The sequence below is a fragment of the Lepisma saccharinum genome, chromosome 13 (genome assembly GCF_977018435.1).
Source record: "Lepisma saccharinum chromosome 13, izLepSacc3.1, whole genome shotgun sequence".
Classification (NCBI taxonomy): Eukaryota; Metazoa; Arthropoda; class Insecta; order Zygentoma; family Lepismatidae; genus Lepisma; species Lepisma saccharinum.
Window position 1 is genome coordinate 63886131 of NC_139241.1, and position 16549 is coordinate 63902679.

The window sequence follows — 16549 nt, forward strand, 5'->3', positions numbered from 1 at the left end:
CTACAAACAGATCGACACTACAATTGAATCCAGAAGAGTGTAGACATACGACAATATTGAAGTTTTTATTTTTATTTTTAAAATACGACTTATGTAATTTTTCACAAGCATAGCCAGCTGGTTAAAATATTTTTTTTGGTGGAGGCCCTTCACAGCTTCCTTTTGGTGGGGACCCCAGAGCAATTGCCCCAGTTGCCCATAGGTTAATCCGGGCCTGCTTACAGTAAACAAAATAAACATTTCCTTCCTAATAGCACATTTATGTAGTTATCAGTTTCTGTGTAAATGAGTCAGTTTTTGCTTCTGAGATTTTACCAGCAGAAGATTCACTCTCAGAATGATTCAGATTTTTAAAAAAATGAGTCTGAAAATAAACTTAACATTTTGTGTTTAAAAGTTTTATTTCTCATTTCGTGACAAACGTGGTAGGAAATGTACCTCATACCTAGGGACATTGAATTTTCGCGATGCGCGAAATTGCGAAATGTGAAAAAAGATGCAATTTTGAACATTCTGCACGTAACTACACCCCCAATGATGAAATATACGAGTTTTATTTGCGAAGTAATGCGAAATGTGTGCTTTTCTACGAAATGAACGCTTTTTCGCAAAATAACCGTGAAATATTATCAAATTAAGTAGAAAACACGCAAAAATCGGCAATCGAGGTTGTGCGCGCAAACTGTCGATTTGTAACGAAATGTTTGCCTAAAGTTTCCTACTACTTGCAGCTGAAGAACGTTTTATCTTCGATCACATCAGGAAGACGCTGCAAATTGGGATTTCCCATGCACATAATCTCAGTTCGAAAATTTCGCTCCCTGTCAAGCTGCATTCCTTTCTTCTCCCGAATATGGCATTTAGAAATGAAGTGATTTTGTGTTGGTGTTTTCTTTTTGGTTGGGCAGCTAAGTACTTGTGTATGTGTACAGTATATAAAAATGAAGTAGTTTATCAATTTATAGCTCTCTTGTATGTTGTTTCCTCTCATGATGAAAAAGTGTGTGGCAATTTTTTTCCACCGCTGGTATATACTGCTGATCTAACATTTTATTTACCGATCTCCTCAGTTTTTATTTACCATAAATTTGTCTCCCTACTCATACCTTTCAAAAACATGAAAAATAAACATTACAGCGTGTTATTTCATATTTTGTTTTTCCGTGGAGAACAAAATATGCATGTCTAACGGTGACACAGGTATATTTGATTTTCTGAGTGTTGTTGCATGTGTTACCTATCTATATGACCAGGACGTCTTCGCCTTGTAATCAAAGGGTTCCGGGTGCAATACCAGGTGGAGGCACATAGTGATTCGGATCTTACTTTAAACTTTAAGGCCCGTTCCGACTAGTCCATCTGTACATAAAAAGTGGACTTAAAAAGAAAATTTAAAAAACTCCATGACCTTGAGTGAACTTCAATGGAAAATCATGCGTTTGCATCTTTACAGTTCTGTCATTGATGTAAATTTAAAAAAGCAAGGGTCCTAAAATGGAACCTTGGGGTACATCATATGTAATACGTTGTTTCTTTGATCGATAATTTTCCTTGTTATTATCCTCATCGATGTGAGTTATTTCTACTATCTGATTCCTGTCCGTTAAATATGATTTAAACCATTCTTTTGCTACTCCCCTGATCCCATACTGGCCCATTCTTTTCACCAAGAGTTTGTGGTTGACAGTGTCAAATGCTTTTGTTGGATCAAGAAAGATCCCTACACAGTGTTCTTTTTTATCCAAAATTTCTCTAATTGCTTCTGTGAATGTGTGTATAGCCGATTGTGTAGATTTTCCTTTGCAAAACCATGTTGTTGTTCTGAAATGATGGAAAATTTGTTGAAAAATGTTATTAATCTATTGTACAGTGTCTCTCAAAAGTTTTAGGACAACGACATTTTAATCTAGGCAACCCAATTTACACAAGACGTTGGTGGGTTGCGTGTAGAGTTAGGCTGAATTTCAGGGTTGCCACATACACAATAGATATTTATAAAATACGCGAAAGAAATAAAAACAAGTATTATTGTAACAAATTATTAAAAATATCACTATTATATCGCAAGTGACAAAATTCTTTCTCAAAGAAAAAAAATAGGTTTTCTAGTATTTCATCGCTGATGAGTCTACGGAAAGGAAAAGAGGTGAGAGAAAACGAAAGGTGACAAAGGAGAGGAGAAAGAGAAAGCGAACGGAGAAGAGGAAAAGTAGAGGTGAGAAGAAGGAGAGGATAGACGAGGAGAGGAGAATGGAAAAAGATTATAGGAGAGATGAGAAAAATGGAGCAAAGAAGAGAAAAGAGAAGGAAAACGAGATGAGATAAGAGGAGACGAGAAGAGGGGAGTGGAGAGTAGAGTGAAGGAGAGAAAAAGAGAAGAACGAAAAGAAGAAGAGAAGATGCAGTGGAGTCGGAAATCTAAGACAGGAAAGGAGATACGAGGAGTGGAGATGAGTGGGATGGAGATAAGATGCGAGAAAAGTAGGGAAGGCGGTATGAGATAAAAGCAGAGCAGAAGGAGGGGAGAGAAGAAAGAGAAGAGAAGAACATAAGGGACTGAAGAGAAGAGGTAGTTGCAGAAAATATCGTCTCAGCGTCAAGAATTGATGCAATGGTCAAATTATCGTCATTTAACGTTCAATAACATTTTGAAATGTATTGGAGAATGTATTAGATCGGTTCGAAATGCCTTTTGGCTTAGTTCAGAGCAAGATAAAATCTTCCATGTAAGATCTTTGATTTCACCTGCGATTATACCATTAAAAACATGAATGTAATTTTAATATTTATAAGAATTAATCAATTTTTGTCCACTTCTCGGTTCGTTGAAATGGAGATTTTGTATTTTAATATTTCCCCTCCCTCCCCATCGTTAATTCCAAACTGAATCATTCCGTTTCACACGGCGTGGACAATGAACACAATGGGATAGGTCTAAAACTTACGAAAATTTTCTGCCACCGGAAGGGTTTGAACCTACGACCATCAGATTGACAGTCCTGAACGGTAAACACTACCCTACAAGCTTTCGCTCCTGAAAGTAAGTAGAAGGAGCTGACCAATGTGAAATGTAGATGCAACTCTCCTCCTACATATAATGTGCAAACAATACTTGTTTGTAACAAAGAATACAAAGGTATTACGACTAGGCGAAAACATTTAATGGAGAATTGCACATGATGAGAACTTTTTATTCGATATTTGCGGAGCTTTCCTTGCATTGAACTCGAGTGGGTAAAGGATAAAATTAGTATGTCCTGAATTGTAACAAATATAAATAGTTATTTCATTAATATTTGTCAATGTCTTTGAAGCAGTACACAAGTATCGTTAGAGTATCATAATTCACGATCTTATACATGAAAATATACCTTTGAACGTGTTGATATGAACCTCACGGCTCATATCCATGTGCCGTTAATTATTCTTGGTTATTTTATATTAGTTGGTTCTTATTACTTGCGTACTGTGACATACTTTTACTAAGCGTGTTCGGGGATCGAACCTGGAGCCTTTTAGATTAAAGTAATTATTCTATTGGGGGTTTGCGGTAGCTCGTAAGCTCTCGCTTGGCTGCATCTGCTAACTGCAGGAGGTACCTGAATACACTTAAATATACAGCACCCTTTATAAAATGGCAACTCTCATGATTTGGGTTACTATGACCTTAAGTCTGCATTGGCAAAGGATGGCATTAGAAAAGTATATTACCTGTCTCTCTTTAGAAGCGTGGACCGAAGGATTTGTAAAGTAACTGTCACTCGCTCGCTGAAGTTCGCCTCTTAAATTCTCACTCAGCTTCGCTGCACTCCACTTCCAAACAAGTTTCTGAAAGTCTGCATCCAGCCTCAATCTCCTTCAAAACCAAACTCACTCTTCTCTCTCCAAAACTCAAAACTCCCTTTTCTTACTCCAGAACCACTCTCCTCTTCTCTTCAAAACCCAAGGACCAACTCCCCTGTCTCTCTCGCGCCAGATCCAACTTGCCTTCCTCCTCATCAAAACTCCTCCCCTTTTTCTCTCTCATCAATTTTCCTTTGCAAATATTGGCGAATGCTTTTCGCTGAGCTGGTGCTGAAGTTAACACTTTCCTATACTTCCTGTCAGGCTGCTTAGCTAAACGTAACTCGAAAATGAAAATGAGGGATACGTAACGCTTGATTGTTAATATTCCGTATTTGTAATCATTTATATTTCATAATTTTTGATAAATAGAAAGATTATTACTAGACTTATATAATCCACTAATATTTCCTTTATTGTAACAAAAGTGTAAACGGAGCCTAATGTAATAATCTATATGTTAATTTTCTGACCGAATCTTTAATATTGGATATGTAAATCTGTGTTCTTTCACGGTAGAAAATGTTTATGATTTAGATTGACATAGATTTCGTTTAGCAACAATGGGAAGATCGAATCTGTTCTTTTAAGTTTAATGTATTCAATAAGGTTCAAGTTGCAACGAGGAATAATTCGAGTTTAGTCTTCATTATCAGAGATGAATCGTTCCCCTTATACAATTTTATTTGGTTTTGCTGCAACGTGGAAATTAGTTAAACTTTGATATTGAGATTGTGAATATAGACATTGATGAGTATTTAGTTTTTGGAAATGTCGCAAGTCGCGCTGTGCAAATTACGTAATGCTTAACAAGTGAGCATCGATTGGAAAGGTATATAAGTAAATGCGGAGCTTAGTTTGCACGCATTCCATCAGCGTCGGCTCTACGATATAAACATCTAATGACACTTGGGAATAAAGATACCTGTATTTCGCCAAGCACAATTTATACTTCGAAATTTATAATGTTATGGGACGACAGGTTAGGATCGGCCGAAATCCTTTGAGGTTAATGACGCCTGCCTATTGGACATGTATTTGTCACTGTTGACCCATATATTCTCATTCTTACGGATAAATGATAGAATTTCAGATCTTCGAACTTTATTTTGGCCTTCTTCAAAATTTATTCAACGTAGACTTATTTGGGCAAGGAAGTCTCGTTTTTCAATGAAAAATGTCATCATTGGCGTGTATCTTAATGCAAGCTCTGCGTATTAACGTTTCTCGATCCCAAGTACTCAGTGGAGCCCGTAGATTTGATTCTGCTTAAATCCTGCCCGTATTAACTTCGATACTCGTGACACATTTTGGTCGCAATACTGTAGGAAGGGGCACGTACGAAAGTTTTTGTCTGCTACTGAATGGTAGGCCGTAAGCTTCGTCTACGGTTGCAAAAACGACAGGGTTCTCTTCCCTGGTACGGCTTCCTCCTAGCGACACACATACACACGTAACTATTCCCTGCACATACACATATTTGGATTTTTTTCCCGTGGAGACATGCAGCAAATTAGAATTCTGGATTCATCGAATCGAATATTAACGAACAGGGGATTTCTTTTAAATTTAAGGATATTCATGGACTGTAAATTGTAACATGAGTGTAATGTAAGCTTTCGTATGTATTGGAAAATAAACCATCTCCTGGATAAAAATGAATGAAAGGAAAGGTCAAAGTAACCTCCCAGAAGATGCAGTTGCCAATCTTAAAATTTGAGAAGAGTCGTTCATTTATTTTATGATTCACCAACAACACCCTTAAAGTTCTCAATGCTTTATTCACCAAGCCCGTACCTGAGAGGGGTCAGAGTATCCCATTTAGCCGTCTGAGTTTTAGCCGAGGTGAAATTAGAACATAAGGTATTTGGAAGATTGAGGCAGGCTAGGATTACCATAATTTGCAGCTCTCTGTGTGTGTGTTACTGAAAGGCTATCTATAGTGGAGAGTGAAATAACACACAGTTATAGTTATATGAACATACATATATATATTACGCAGATGAATTGCGTCTTACATAAAGCTAAGGTCAACCCTCATGCGTGAATAAGCGCGCGTAACGGCCATAGTAAGTCTCGCAGGTAGGTAAGACGAGCAGAGCCGCGCGCTGTGAAAAAGGTTGAGTTGACAGTAGCGTCGAGACGTTCGTCGCGTCCAGTAAAGCAGCTGCCGTGCGACCGATCAGTGGTTGTGCGTTTTTCTTCGCCTGTGCCTAATTTGTCTACAGTATATTTGGGTATACAAACTTACGTCCGACCGGAAGTCACGTCTTCCTTGGCAATTGGCACTGCCATTGCGTTCGTGACAGTGTGTCAATTCATTTATTTGTTTATTTTTTTATAACTTCCATATGCAGAACAGTGTAGCCTTTATCACTTAAACTATTGCATGTTGAGCTAGTGTCCACCTAGCCGCCTCTGATGAAATCTATCAATCTTCAGATTCGCTTTAAAATTCGACTCTGGTCACTTGTAACTTGCTGGGTGCAGACACTGTGCATCGACACACAGTGTTTTGCGATAAGAAGCGGCCTTGAATAGCGTGAGTGAGTCACTTTGAACGCGAGCAAGCTACGCTATCAAGCTTGTCTGCCTTCGAAAACCAAGTCATTTTTTTCACCGTTTCCGAAAGCGATTGCTATTGTAGAAGTATATATTCTCTCAAAAGAGCAGGAAAGGAAATTCGACCAATGTTCTCCCTCGTTTAAAACCAAATATTATCTATTAAACGAAAAGTTCACGATTGTCAATAAACCTATCTGAGCATAAGGTGGATGTAAATAATAAATTAAATAGAAAGATTCTCCAAAATTTCTCTGCCACTGTCTTCGTCAGGCCAGTACCCAGGAAAGGGGAGGGGGGTTTACTGAAATATTTAAATGTAAACCTATCAATAACTACGAAACTAACATCGTCGATTTTAGAAATGTGTAAAAATTTCAATTATCTTCTTACATAAATCAATCTGTTTCTTGCGCAAAAGTCTTCAGGCTGCATGCAATATTGGGTAGTTTTATAATCATTGATGCAAGGCTACCAGACGTCCGATTCAGCGATTTAGTCAGGACAGTGCGTTACTTTCAATCCCTGTCCCGACTTTTTCGAACTGCAGCCGTGATGCGAGAATGTCTCTTTATTATTTTTTTTTCTTAGCTCACAATTAGACATGCTCTTTATTGTAATAATAATTCCTAGTACGCAACATTTAATTTATAAATATATTATTTTCTAAACATAGAATTATCATGACTTTTCAATGGCGCTCGCACTATTTGAACTATTTTGTAATATCTCTCTCTCTCTCTCTCTCTCTCTCTCTCTCTCTCTTATATATATATATATATATATATATATATATATACACATTTGGGTCTTGCCCCTCCCACATAGAAATCCTGCGTATTGGCCTGGTCTACGTCAATGACAGAAATGCAAGCAATATTTTTATTTATTTTTAACCCAATTAAAGGAATGTGGAAGAATTTAAAAGAAATAAGAAAGAGCAGAACGACTGTTGCTCTACTTTAAAAATTGTTGTTCTTCGAGGAAGAAAAATAAGAAGGATTTAGTTCAGCACCTTAACACAGTGTCCCACGAGTCTCTCTTGACTAGTACTGTCAAATGTGAAGTGATTTTATGAATAAAATTTTCCGCCTGTTTACGTCTAACGTTGCGCAGATTTGGAAGTTCGCAAACGGTGTAATTATTTCGTGTTACCTTACGCAACAGCAAATACATTTCATAAGACTGTTCTGATTTTCGATCCGAGCCTTGTGCGCAAAACACACCTGCGCCATGTTGTGACGTCGTCGTTCGGCTCGTCCTGTCGTCTGCACTTCGCGTTGGTTGCATTTGGTGTTAGGACGGTGGTAGGGCGTGTCTGTGTTTGCTATGAGATAATGGACTGGAAAAGATACGTAACTACTAGAACAGGAAATGGTCGTTACCACTAAGCAAGCACTAAATCAGTGCTTTACTACAGTTTTCTCTGCTGAGTTAACATTACAAATAAGATTTTTTTTGTTGCCTTGTAACTCACACGATGGAAACTTGTTTCGGCACAAGTGCAGAGCAGCCCGAATTTTATAACTGGTCAGTGTTGTGGATATCACAGTGGAAAATAAAGATTTCACCATTATGCACAAATACGAGTACCAGATGCTCCAATATGATATTTCTCAGTGTACCCACGAATGAAAAAAAAAACAACAGACGATTTGTTTGTGTACGATTTACATGGCGAGGCCACATGAATGATAAGCTACAAGAACAATAAAATTGGTCTGTGAAAAAGTTATGTAAAAGTGCAAGTTACTAAAAATACTGTTCTATTTGATTACATTGAAGTGCATTACCATGGGCATGGCCAGAAATTTTTGTACGGAGGAGGGGGTTCAGGCTCTGATTAAAGTTAAAACATTAAAAATTATAATAATGGTTATGATTGTTATTGCACAACAATAACTATTATAAACTAATAAAATAAAAGTTTATATTTCTATAATAATTTTATTACATCCTTCCATGGGCAGGCTGTTCTATTCGGTCCACCAGATGAGCGAATATGCAGCGCGACTATTTATTTATTTACATTTCAAATACAGTTAGTGTACTAAAATTCAAAGTACTATATTTTGTTATTTACATTCACACGCCTTGTTCAAGAAAAAAAGTGAGTTAGGAGTAAATTTTGGTCATATAGTGCGACCTCTCACATAAGAAATCTAATTTTTAGAATTTTGAAAACTTGAATCACCTATTCCTTGGATTAAATAATAGAAATATGCATTTTACACCCAACTTTTTCGATCTCGCGCATTTTTTTTTACTTTGATTATTCTGTTGGGGTCATTGGCGTCGAAAGGAGGGGTGTCAGACGCCCTCCTTTGGAAATTGGCATCGTTCGTTTCAAGTAGAAAAAAAGAAGAAAGTTCGTTATGTTTATTGTTGGTAGGAGAAATAAAGATCATTTAGTTAGTATTTGAACAGAATATACCGACAGTAGAAAGTGTGTTAGATCAAAAAAATGAAAGGGAAGTATAAGAACCAAGTTGTATCTCCATGTTCTACCATTTAATCCAAGAAATAAATAGTTCCACAGTTTTCAATATTCCAAAAAATATAGTAGTATGCGAGAGGTCACAACATAAACCTTATGAGTAAAATTTTATCCTGCCTTTTACAGCCTTTTCGCGAATGAAGTATGCAAAAGTTAATAACAAATACAATAACTGTGAATTCTAGTACACTGAGTGAAATGTGAATTAAAAATGTATGAAATAACATTGTACTGTTTATTTTTATTAGTATATAATATTTATCACTGTAAAATAACAATTTTATTATAAATTTTTATTATTGTTATAATTTCTACTATTCAAGTTTCATCATTTTCCGAGCTGCAGCAAAAAATTCTGGCAACGCATATGGTTGGAATAATATCTAACTGAAATTTATTTCTGTTATTATTATTTACAATTAAAATAATATACCTTCTGTTTTTTATAACTTGAAATGAAAGATGCGAAATTCTAGGACCTGGTCAATGGACAGGTTCGAACCTCCTCCCTTCCCAACTCTCATTTGCATTACATACATTTATTTTCAGCCACGCAAAAAAAAAACAAAAAAAAAACTCTGGTTTATACCGTCGTGTAAAAAGACACTGACATTTTTATTCATGTAAACTTATTGCACTGCAGTAATATCAGCACTACTAATAACTGAAAATTAGGAACGATTGCTACTGAGAAAAGTCTTTCAACAGAATAATATTAAATGATCTTGAATAAGCTGTCGATAAAAGTAAACACCATGTCTAATTTCCCTTTCAAGAATTAACTCGCTGCTTTCGCTCCTCTTTGTGTAAAATATGGAGCTACCGTGAATGCATCTGCACATGTTAGATTGCCGGAATTGGCTTTCGTACATCTCTCGCATGTCATAATCGAAACGTTAATTTTGAAAATCACAGAGTCCTCTTCAATATTCAGCATTACAAACACGAGGAGCAACGAAAGAAAGCCTTCGGGCATGGATTTTGCAACGATACTTCACACTGAATATATATTGTACGCGAAGGATGAGCAGACTAACACAATTTTAGAATTAAATTGCAAGTCCTAAGCGCTCAACTGGGTTTCATAATGTTATTATACTTACATTGCAAGAATTAAGCAACACAACACAACTTCCAAAATATTATTTCACTTTATAACATTTGATATAAACTCATTTTTCGATTTTTAACACAAGACATTTTTAATTCAATCTTCTTACATATATATATATATATATATATAACAAAAACGAATCGGAATCAACAACTTAAAACAAATATCGACAATGATACAGCGTTCTTAATTTCAATAGTTCCCTGTTAATTTTATAAACTTGTACGCAATCGAAATAAAGTAAATATTGGTTATTTGTGAATGTAGAAGACAGTCACATAGTCCCCCCACTCTGTATAGAAAACTACTCGAGGGATCAAACATTTTATGATCACCCTGTATGTTATCCAAAATGTGCAGATCACAAGGAGTTTTCTCAAGACATAAAAATTATGGGTCAAATTATGAGGCATATATAATTCACACATACGAGAAACAATACTTAGTAGTAGCCTTGCGGAACCCAATCTCCTTGTTGGCTAAACTACTTAATATAAATAAAATACAATATGTACAGTCATAACACGACTCTTCAGTACATTAATTATTGAATTATTACACATCCAATAAACACCTTGCCTCCAATTATTATTTGATCCCTATATATAACTTCCTTAATATTGATTTGCTTGAACATGCCCGGTCCTTGCATAACATTTAGATATACATACGACAAGCTTACTAATAAATACTATTACTCCTGAAAGTAACACATTTCATAACTATCATGACTGACTTCACACATCATTCTACAGATCACAGTGAAATTAATTCACCTTTCATTTCTACAATAACATTATTCACTTCAATTAGTTATATTTCAAACGCTGTCAATAACTATCATTTCTTTCCCTCATAACAGTTAAAACATTTCAAACTTTAGACATTCTGTAATGTATCACCTATTGTGTACAAGGGCAAAATTTTCTTAACACTTAACTGGAAAGATTCATAATTTGCATAATGCCATATACAAAACATTACATAGTAACTTATAAATTTAATGGAGATGATGCACAGCAGTTTTTAATTATGCTTCCATTCCTGACAACATACTTTGATTTAATTGTCTCTCCCTTGGATCAAATGACACTGCATTTTCATTCAGTCCATTACTGTTAGGGGAAACGAATGGTCGTTCACAGGGCTGACGACAATTAGAACATAAATTTACATTACTGTCAAAAATTGTACTATTGTTCGGTGAATTAGGAAAACAAGGCACATTAGGATCTGAATTTGACCTCGTTTGTAGATAACCTTGCCTTGTATTAAAACGTCTATCATTCTGTGGTGTCGCACTGTCTCGTCGAAATTGGGTATTGTTATAACTTCTGTTATTTGCATTTAAGTCTCTTCTAAAGAACTGTTGATTGCCATAATTATTTTGATTCCTTCTTCTGAATGTAAAGTCCTGACGCCGATCAGAATTGTCATTTACATTTTGCCCTCTATTATACGAGCTACCACCGGCTGTAGAACCAGAATTAGGATCTCTATTGTTTCGAGAAAACTGTCCATTATTCCTTTGATTAGGATTTTGCTCGCTGTTCCTTGGTTGCGTGTTAACTGTCTGAACTTTGTACTTTTGCTTATCTCTGAAATCTGACGCATTTGAATCCTTAGTAAACCTGGATGTTCTCACTTCAAAATCACTAGGCAAATCACACTTCTTACCAGATCTGGTTTTTATCAAATCCAGTCTCTTCAATAAATTAATAACGTCGTCAACCTTCGTTAGGCCAGCACCTAATATCGTCTGTGCCGTAATCGATGGAAACTGATTAATCAAAATATCTATGACTTCTGCATCTTTAGGACGCTCTACCAAATTGTAATATGTTGAATAAGTACGAGTGGCAAACGCCTCCATGCTCATACCGCTATTTTGATCATACTTTCTGTTCCTCAATTCGGACAACTGAGCCTGCGTCAATGAGTATGAAGTGTACTGGTTGAGAAACTCATGTACAAAATGTTTGTATGTCATAAAGGAATCCACGTGCGTATTGTACAGTGGGATCCATGAGTATTACCGTGCAAATTGTCCATCACCATGTTCGTGCGCTTTATTTGACCCAATAAGAGCTTCAAAAATTAAAAGAAATCTCAAAACAAGCTCTTGACAACTTCTGCACCAGCATACATAAAATCCATCATTTAAAAACATATAGGATGTAAGAGAAAAATTAATGAAAATAGTCGTGGACAATTTGCCGTGCAATACTAGTGGATCCCACTGTACCATCCCTCGGCTGGTCCTTGAAAACAATTCCGAATACATTCCAATCTCTGAACGTTTGGAATCTGAAGCAAATCCAAATGTGAAGTTAAGGTTTTAATAAACTTCCTTGGGCTAGATTTCTCTGGATTTCCAGAAAATTTAGGCAACATATTCAAGTCATTCAATCGTAGATACTTTCGTGGTTGTTCCTTAGAAGTAGATTGTTTATTTGTATCAGAATCAATGATAGTAGCGTGCTTATGATGCTTCGTGTTGTAATTAGGTTTATATCGTTTGCCAGAAGTTCCTTGTTTACTTCAGACATATCAGAGTCTATATTGCTAGATTGTGAAGCATTATTTGCTGGATCAACATAACTAACATGTGAAGTTTTATGAGGCTTCTTTAATCGAGAATTTCGCACATTTACTGGTGAAGTAGGAGCTGACAAATTAGATTTAGGATTTCCTGTAGATTTGCGTTTTCCTGACATATGCAATGGAAAAGATTCATCTTCTGAAGCACTGGAAGATGACAAGGATAAAGATACAGGATGCTCTGGATTACGTGATATTTCAGTAATGTTGCCATTGTTCCCTGCAGCTTTATGGATTGTTGAAGTATTAGTCATCAGCAGTTTAGCTGTTACATCACTTAATCGTGCTTCACAGATCTCAACACGTTGAATTAAACCTTCATTATTACTTTCCCTAATCTGGCTGATAACATTCCACTGCTCGTTTACCTGCAAACCCAATCCAGCAACACTATCTTCTAACTTACGAATGCTGTTGGTATTCGCTTCACCAGATATATTCAACTGTTGGAAATTTTCATCCAACACTTTAACTTGTTCCTTAATTTGATCATTTGCTGTTTTGCAAGCTTCAGCAACCTGCCCAATCTCCATCCGGAGTGAGTTGCCCAACTCCTTAACAGTGTTGTTCATATTTTCCATACACTTCACCGTTCTGTCTTCAAGTTCTGCAAACTGCTCTTTCTGAGATTTCTCATGCTCTGACAACTGCTCTTTCAACTGCTCTCTCTGAGATTTCTCCAGCTCTGACAACTGCTCTCTCAACTGCTCTCTCTGAGATTTATCAAGCTCTGACAACTGCTCTCTCAACTGCTCTCTCTGAGATTTCTCAAGCTCTGACAACTGCTCTTTCTGAGATGACAACTGCTCTTTCTGAGATTTCTCAAGCTCTGACAACTGCTCTTTCTGAGATTTCTCAAGCTCTGACAACTGATCTTTCTGAGATGACAACTGCTCTTTCTGAGATTTTTCAAGCTCAGACAACTTTTGCCTTACGCTGTCATTCGATTCCTTCAATTCCCGAAACATGACCAATAATTGAGCATTAAAATCTGAAGTACCCGTAGGTAATGGCACGATAGGAACATTCTTCGTTGTCATTGCACTAATTTGTATTCATGACAATAGAACGAAAATATGAAGTACACAAAGGAAGGGACACTAATAAGTCTAAAATTTATAATTCTTCAGTGTAACCAAATTCCCGCACACTGGCCACCAATTACTTGCAACGATACTTCACACTGAATATATATTGTACGCGAAGGATGAGCAGACTAACACAATTTTAGAATTAAATTGCAAGTCCTCAGCGCTCAACTGGGTTTCATAATGTTATTATACTTACATTGCAAGAATTAAGCAACACAACACAACTTCCAAAATATTATTTCACTTTATAACATTTGATATAAACTCATTTTTCGATTTTTAACACAAGACATTTTTAATTCAATCTTCTTACATATATATATATAACAAAAACGAATCGGAATCAACAACTTAAAACAAATATCGACAATGATACAGCGTTCTTAATCTCAATAGTTCCCTGTTAATTTTATAAACTTGTACGCAATCGAAATAAAGTAAATATTGGTTATTTGTGAATGTAGAAGACAGTCACAATTTCTAGAGCGCTAAGCAGACGACCGAGTTCACTGCCGAACGAGAACGTCATAACTGGAATATCCAATCAGAGACCGTTCGGTTTTCGTGACGTAGCACAACTTCTAAGGCGAATTTTTGGCAAATTATTTCGAATTAACACAAACTATTTTGCACAACATTAATATAAAATAAATGACATGCAGTGATACAGTTAAAATCATATTTTAGGTTAAAGTGGAAATGTCCATTGTGGCGTATGGCCTGTGTAACGTCATAAATCCAAGATGGCTGCCGCTTCAGGCACTAACAAAGGAAGTCAATCTTACCTCATTTAATTTTCTTTGTTCAGAATTGAAAAAGGAACAAAAAAATATTCATACAGAGATTTTCATGTCATTCACTGATATGGAGATACCTACAGTGAAACTATTTCGAAGGGGAAGAATATGGTTGACGAAATCACAAGTTAGGAGATTGTTCCTTTCTAGGAACCTGAACAATAGCCTGTTTCCCTTCCGGAAAGAGAAACATCAGTTGGGAAGAGTTCCTTTCTCTGAGGGATTTTCCAAGTCCCGGACACACGACAGCGGACAGATTCCAATGTCAGGAACATACACTGTGCAATCCTATTCACGTTCTTCTATCGGTAGAAGGGTAGGTAGAGGGCGTCCTTTGAAGGAACCTTGTGGACCTTTAAGATCTCCGACACAATCGGCTCCTGTGCTTTCGAATTCCTGGGCGCCTCGTGGTCCACGCCGATGCAGCAGGTCTTGCATAACCTGATGCATAGCTCCACCACGAGGAGGACGATGGAGAACCCTACAGCCACGATGTACAGAAAGAATATGGGCCACACCTGGGCCAGTTGGATGGGCTCCAGATCCTCCGTCTCGTCAGGAATGTCCATTGGCCGCCATTTTAACTTGATGTAATTCAGGATGCCCCCTTCTTCCAGTTTCCTTATTCTGAAACAGAAGAAACCTTTCTTGAATACTGTATCCTTGCACCTCAAGTACGAAAGTTATATTGGTCCCCTAAAAATCCTATGATTAGCTGATCTAGATAATTTCGACAGATAGTTATATTGGGTTGGTGCGAATGAAATGTCCGGCCCAGGTGCGTCATTGCCGAAGGCCAAAAAATGAAAACTACAATACCTGGTTAATCAAAATAGTCGCCGTCTGCAGCCACACACTTTTGTCATCGCTCAGCCAACAATTGGATTCCATGGCGACAGAAGTCTGGAGTCTGCGATGCAAAGATGTCCTCAACGGCATGTTTCACCGCCCTATCATCAGCGAAGGTCCTCCCTGTCAGGAAGTGATCGAGATGCCGGAAGTGATGGTAGTCAATGGAAGAGAGGTCTGGAGAATATGCTGGATGAGAAAGGGTTTCATATTGCAACTCATGGAGAGCCTGCACCGTCCTTTGTGCGACATGTGGACGAGCATTGTCATGCAACACGAGGACACCATGTCTGTGGACCATTGCTGGATGCTTGTGGAGAATTTTATGGTGCATTTCATGGAGTTCAGCACTGTAACAATTTGCATTGATGGTTTCACCTCACCTCAGAAAGACATGATGGATCCCACCCACCATAGACCACCATACCAGCAACAACACCTTCCGTGGGTGGAGAGGTGATTTTGGAAACTGCCCTGGATGTTGATCACGATCCAACCATTGTCCTGATCCTTTATGATTCTCATAGCAGATCCATTTTTCATCTGAAGTGACAATCCGATGCAGGAAACCATCCCAGTTATTCCTTACACTGAGGGAACTGCACACCTCCAGACGGCGAGTCTTGTTGACCGATGTCAAATCATGTGGTACCCATGAGTCCAACTTTTTCACTTTACAACTTTTTCACTTTACTGATCGCACGGAGCCGCCAAACGACAGTAGTATGGTGTATGCCTAACTCGTCTGCAATGGCACGTACATTTTCCCGAGGGTCCGCTTCCACGTGGTTCCTGAGGAGCTCATCTGAACATGATGTTGGTCGATGGCCACTGGGTTTATTTTGCAATGCTGTGTCACCGGAACGAAATTTGACAAACCAGCGGCGAATGGTGAGTTCATTTACCATTCCTGGCCAAATTCACTGTTAGTGTTTTTGGTGGCTTGCTGAGTAGAATGTCCCAGTTTGAATTCATAAAGACAAATCACTCGTAATTGTGTGTTCTCCATGGTGCACTTTCAAATGACCCTGTTCAGCAACACACTGCCTCCTGACTGTCTGGGTGCTCCAGCCTGTTTGCTGGATGTATACAGAGTTTATGACGTTAGACCTGTGACCTCAGCCAATCCCTGTGTTGTGTTGTTGAGGTGAGTTTCCCACCAGATGTCAAAGCGGACATTTCATTCGCACCAACC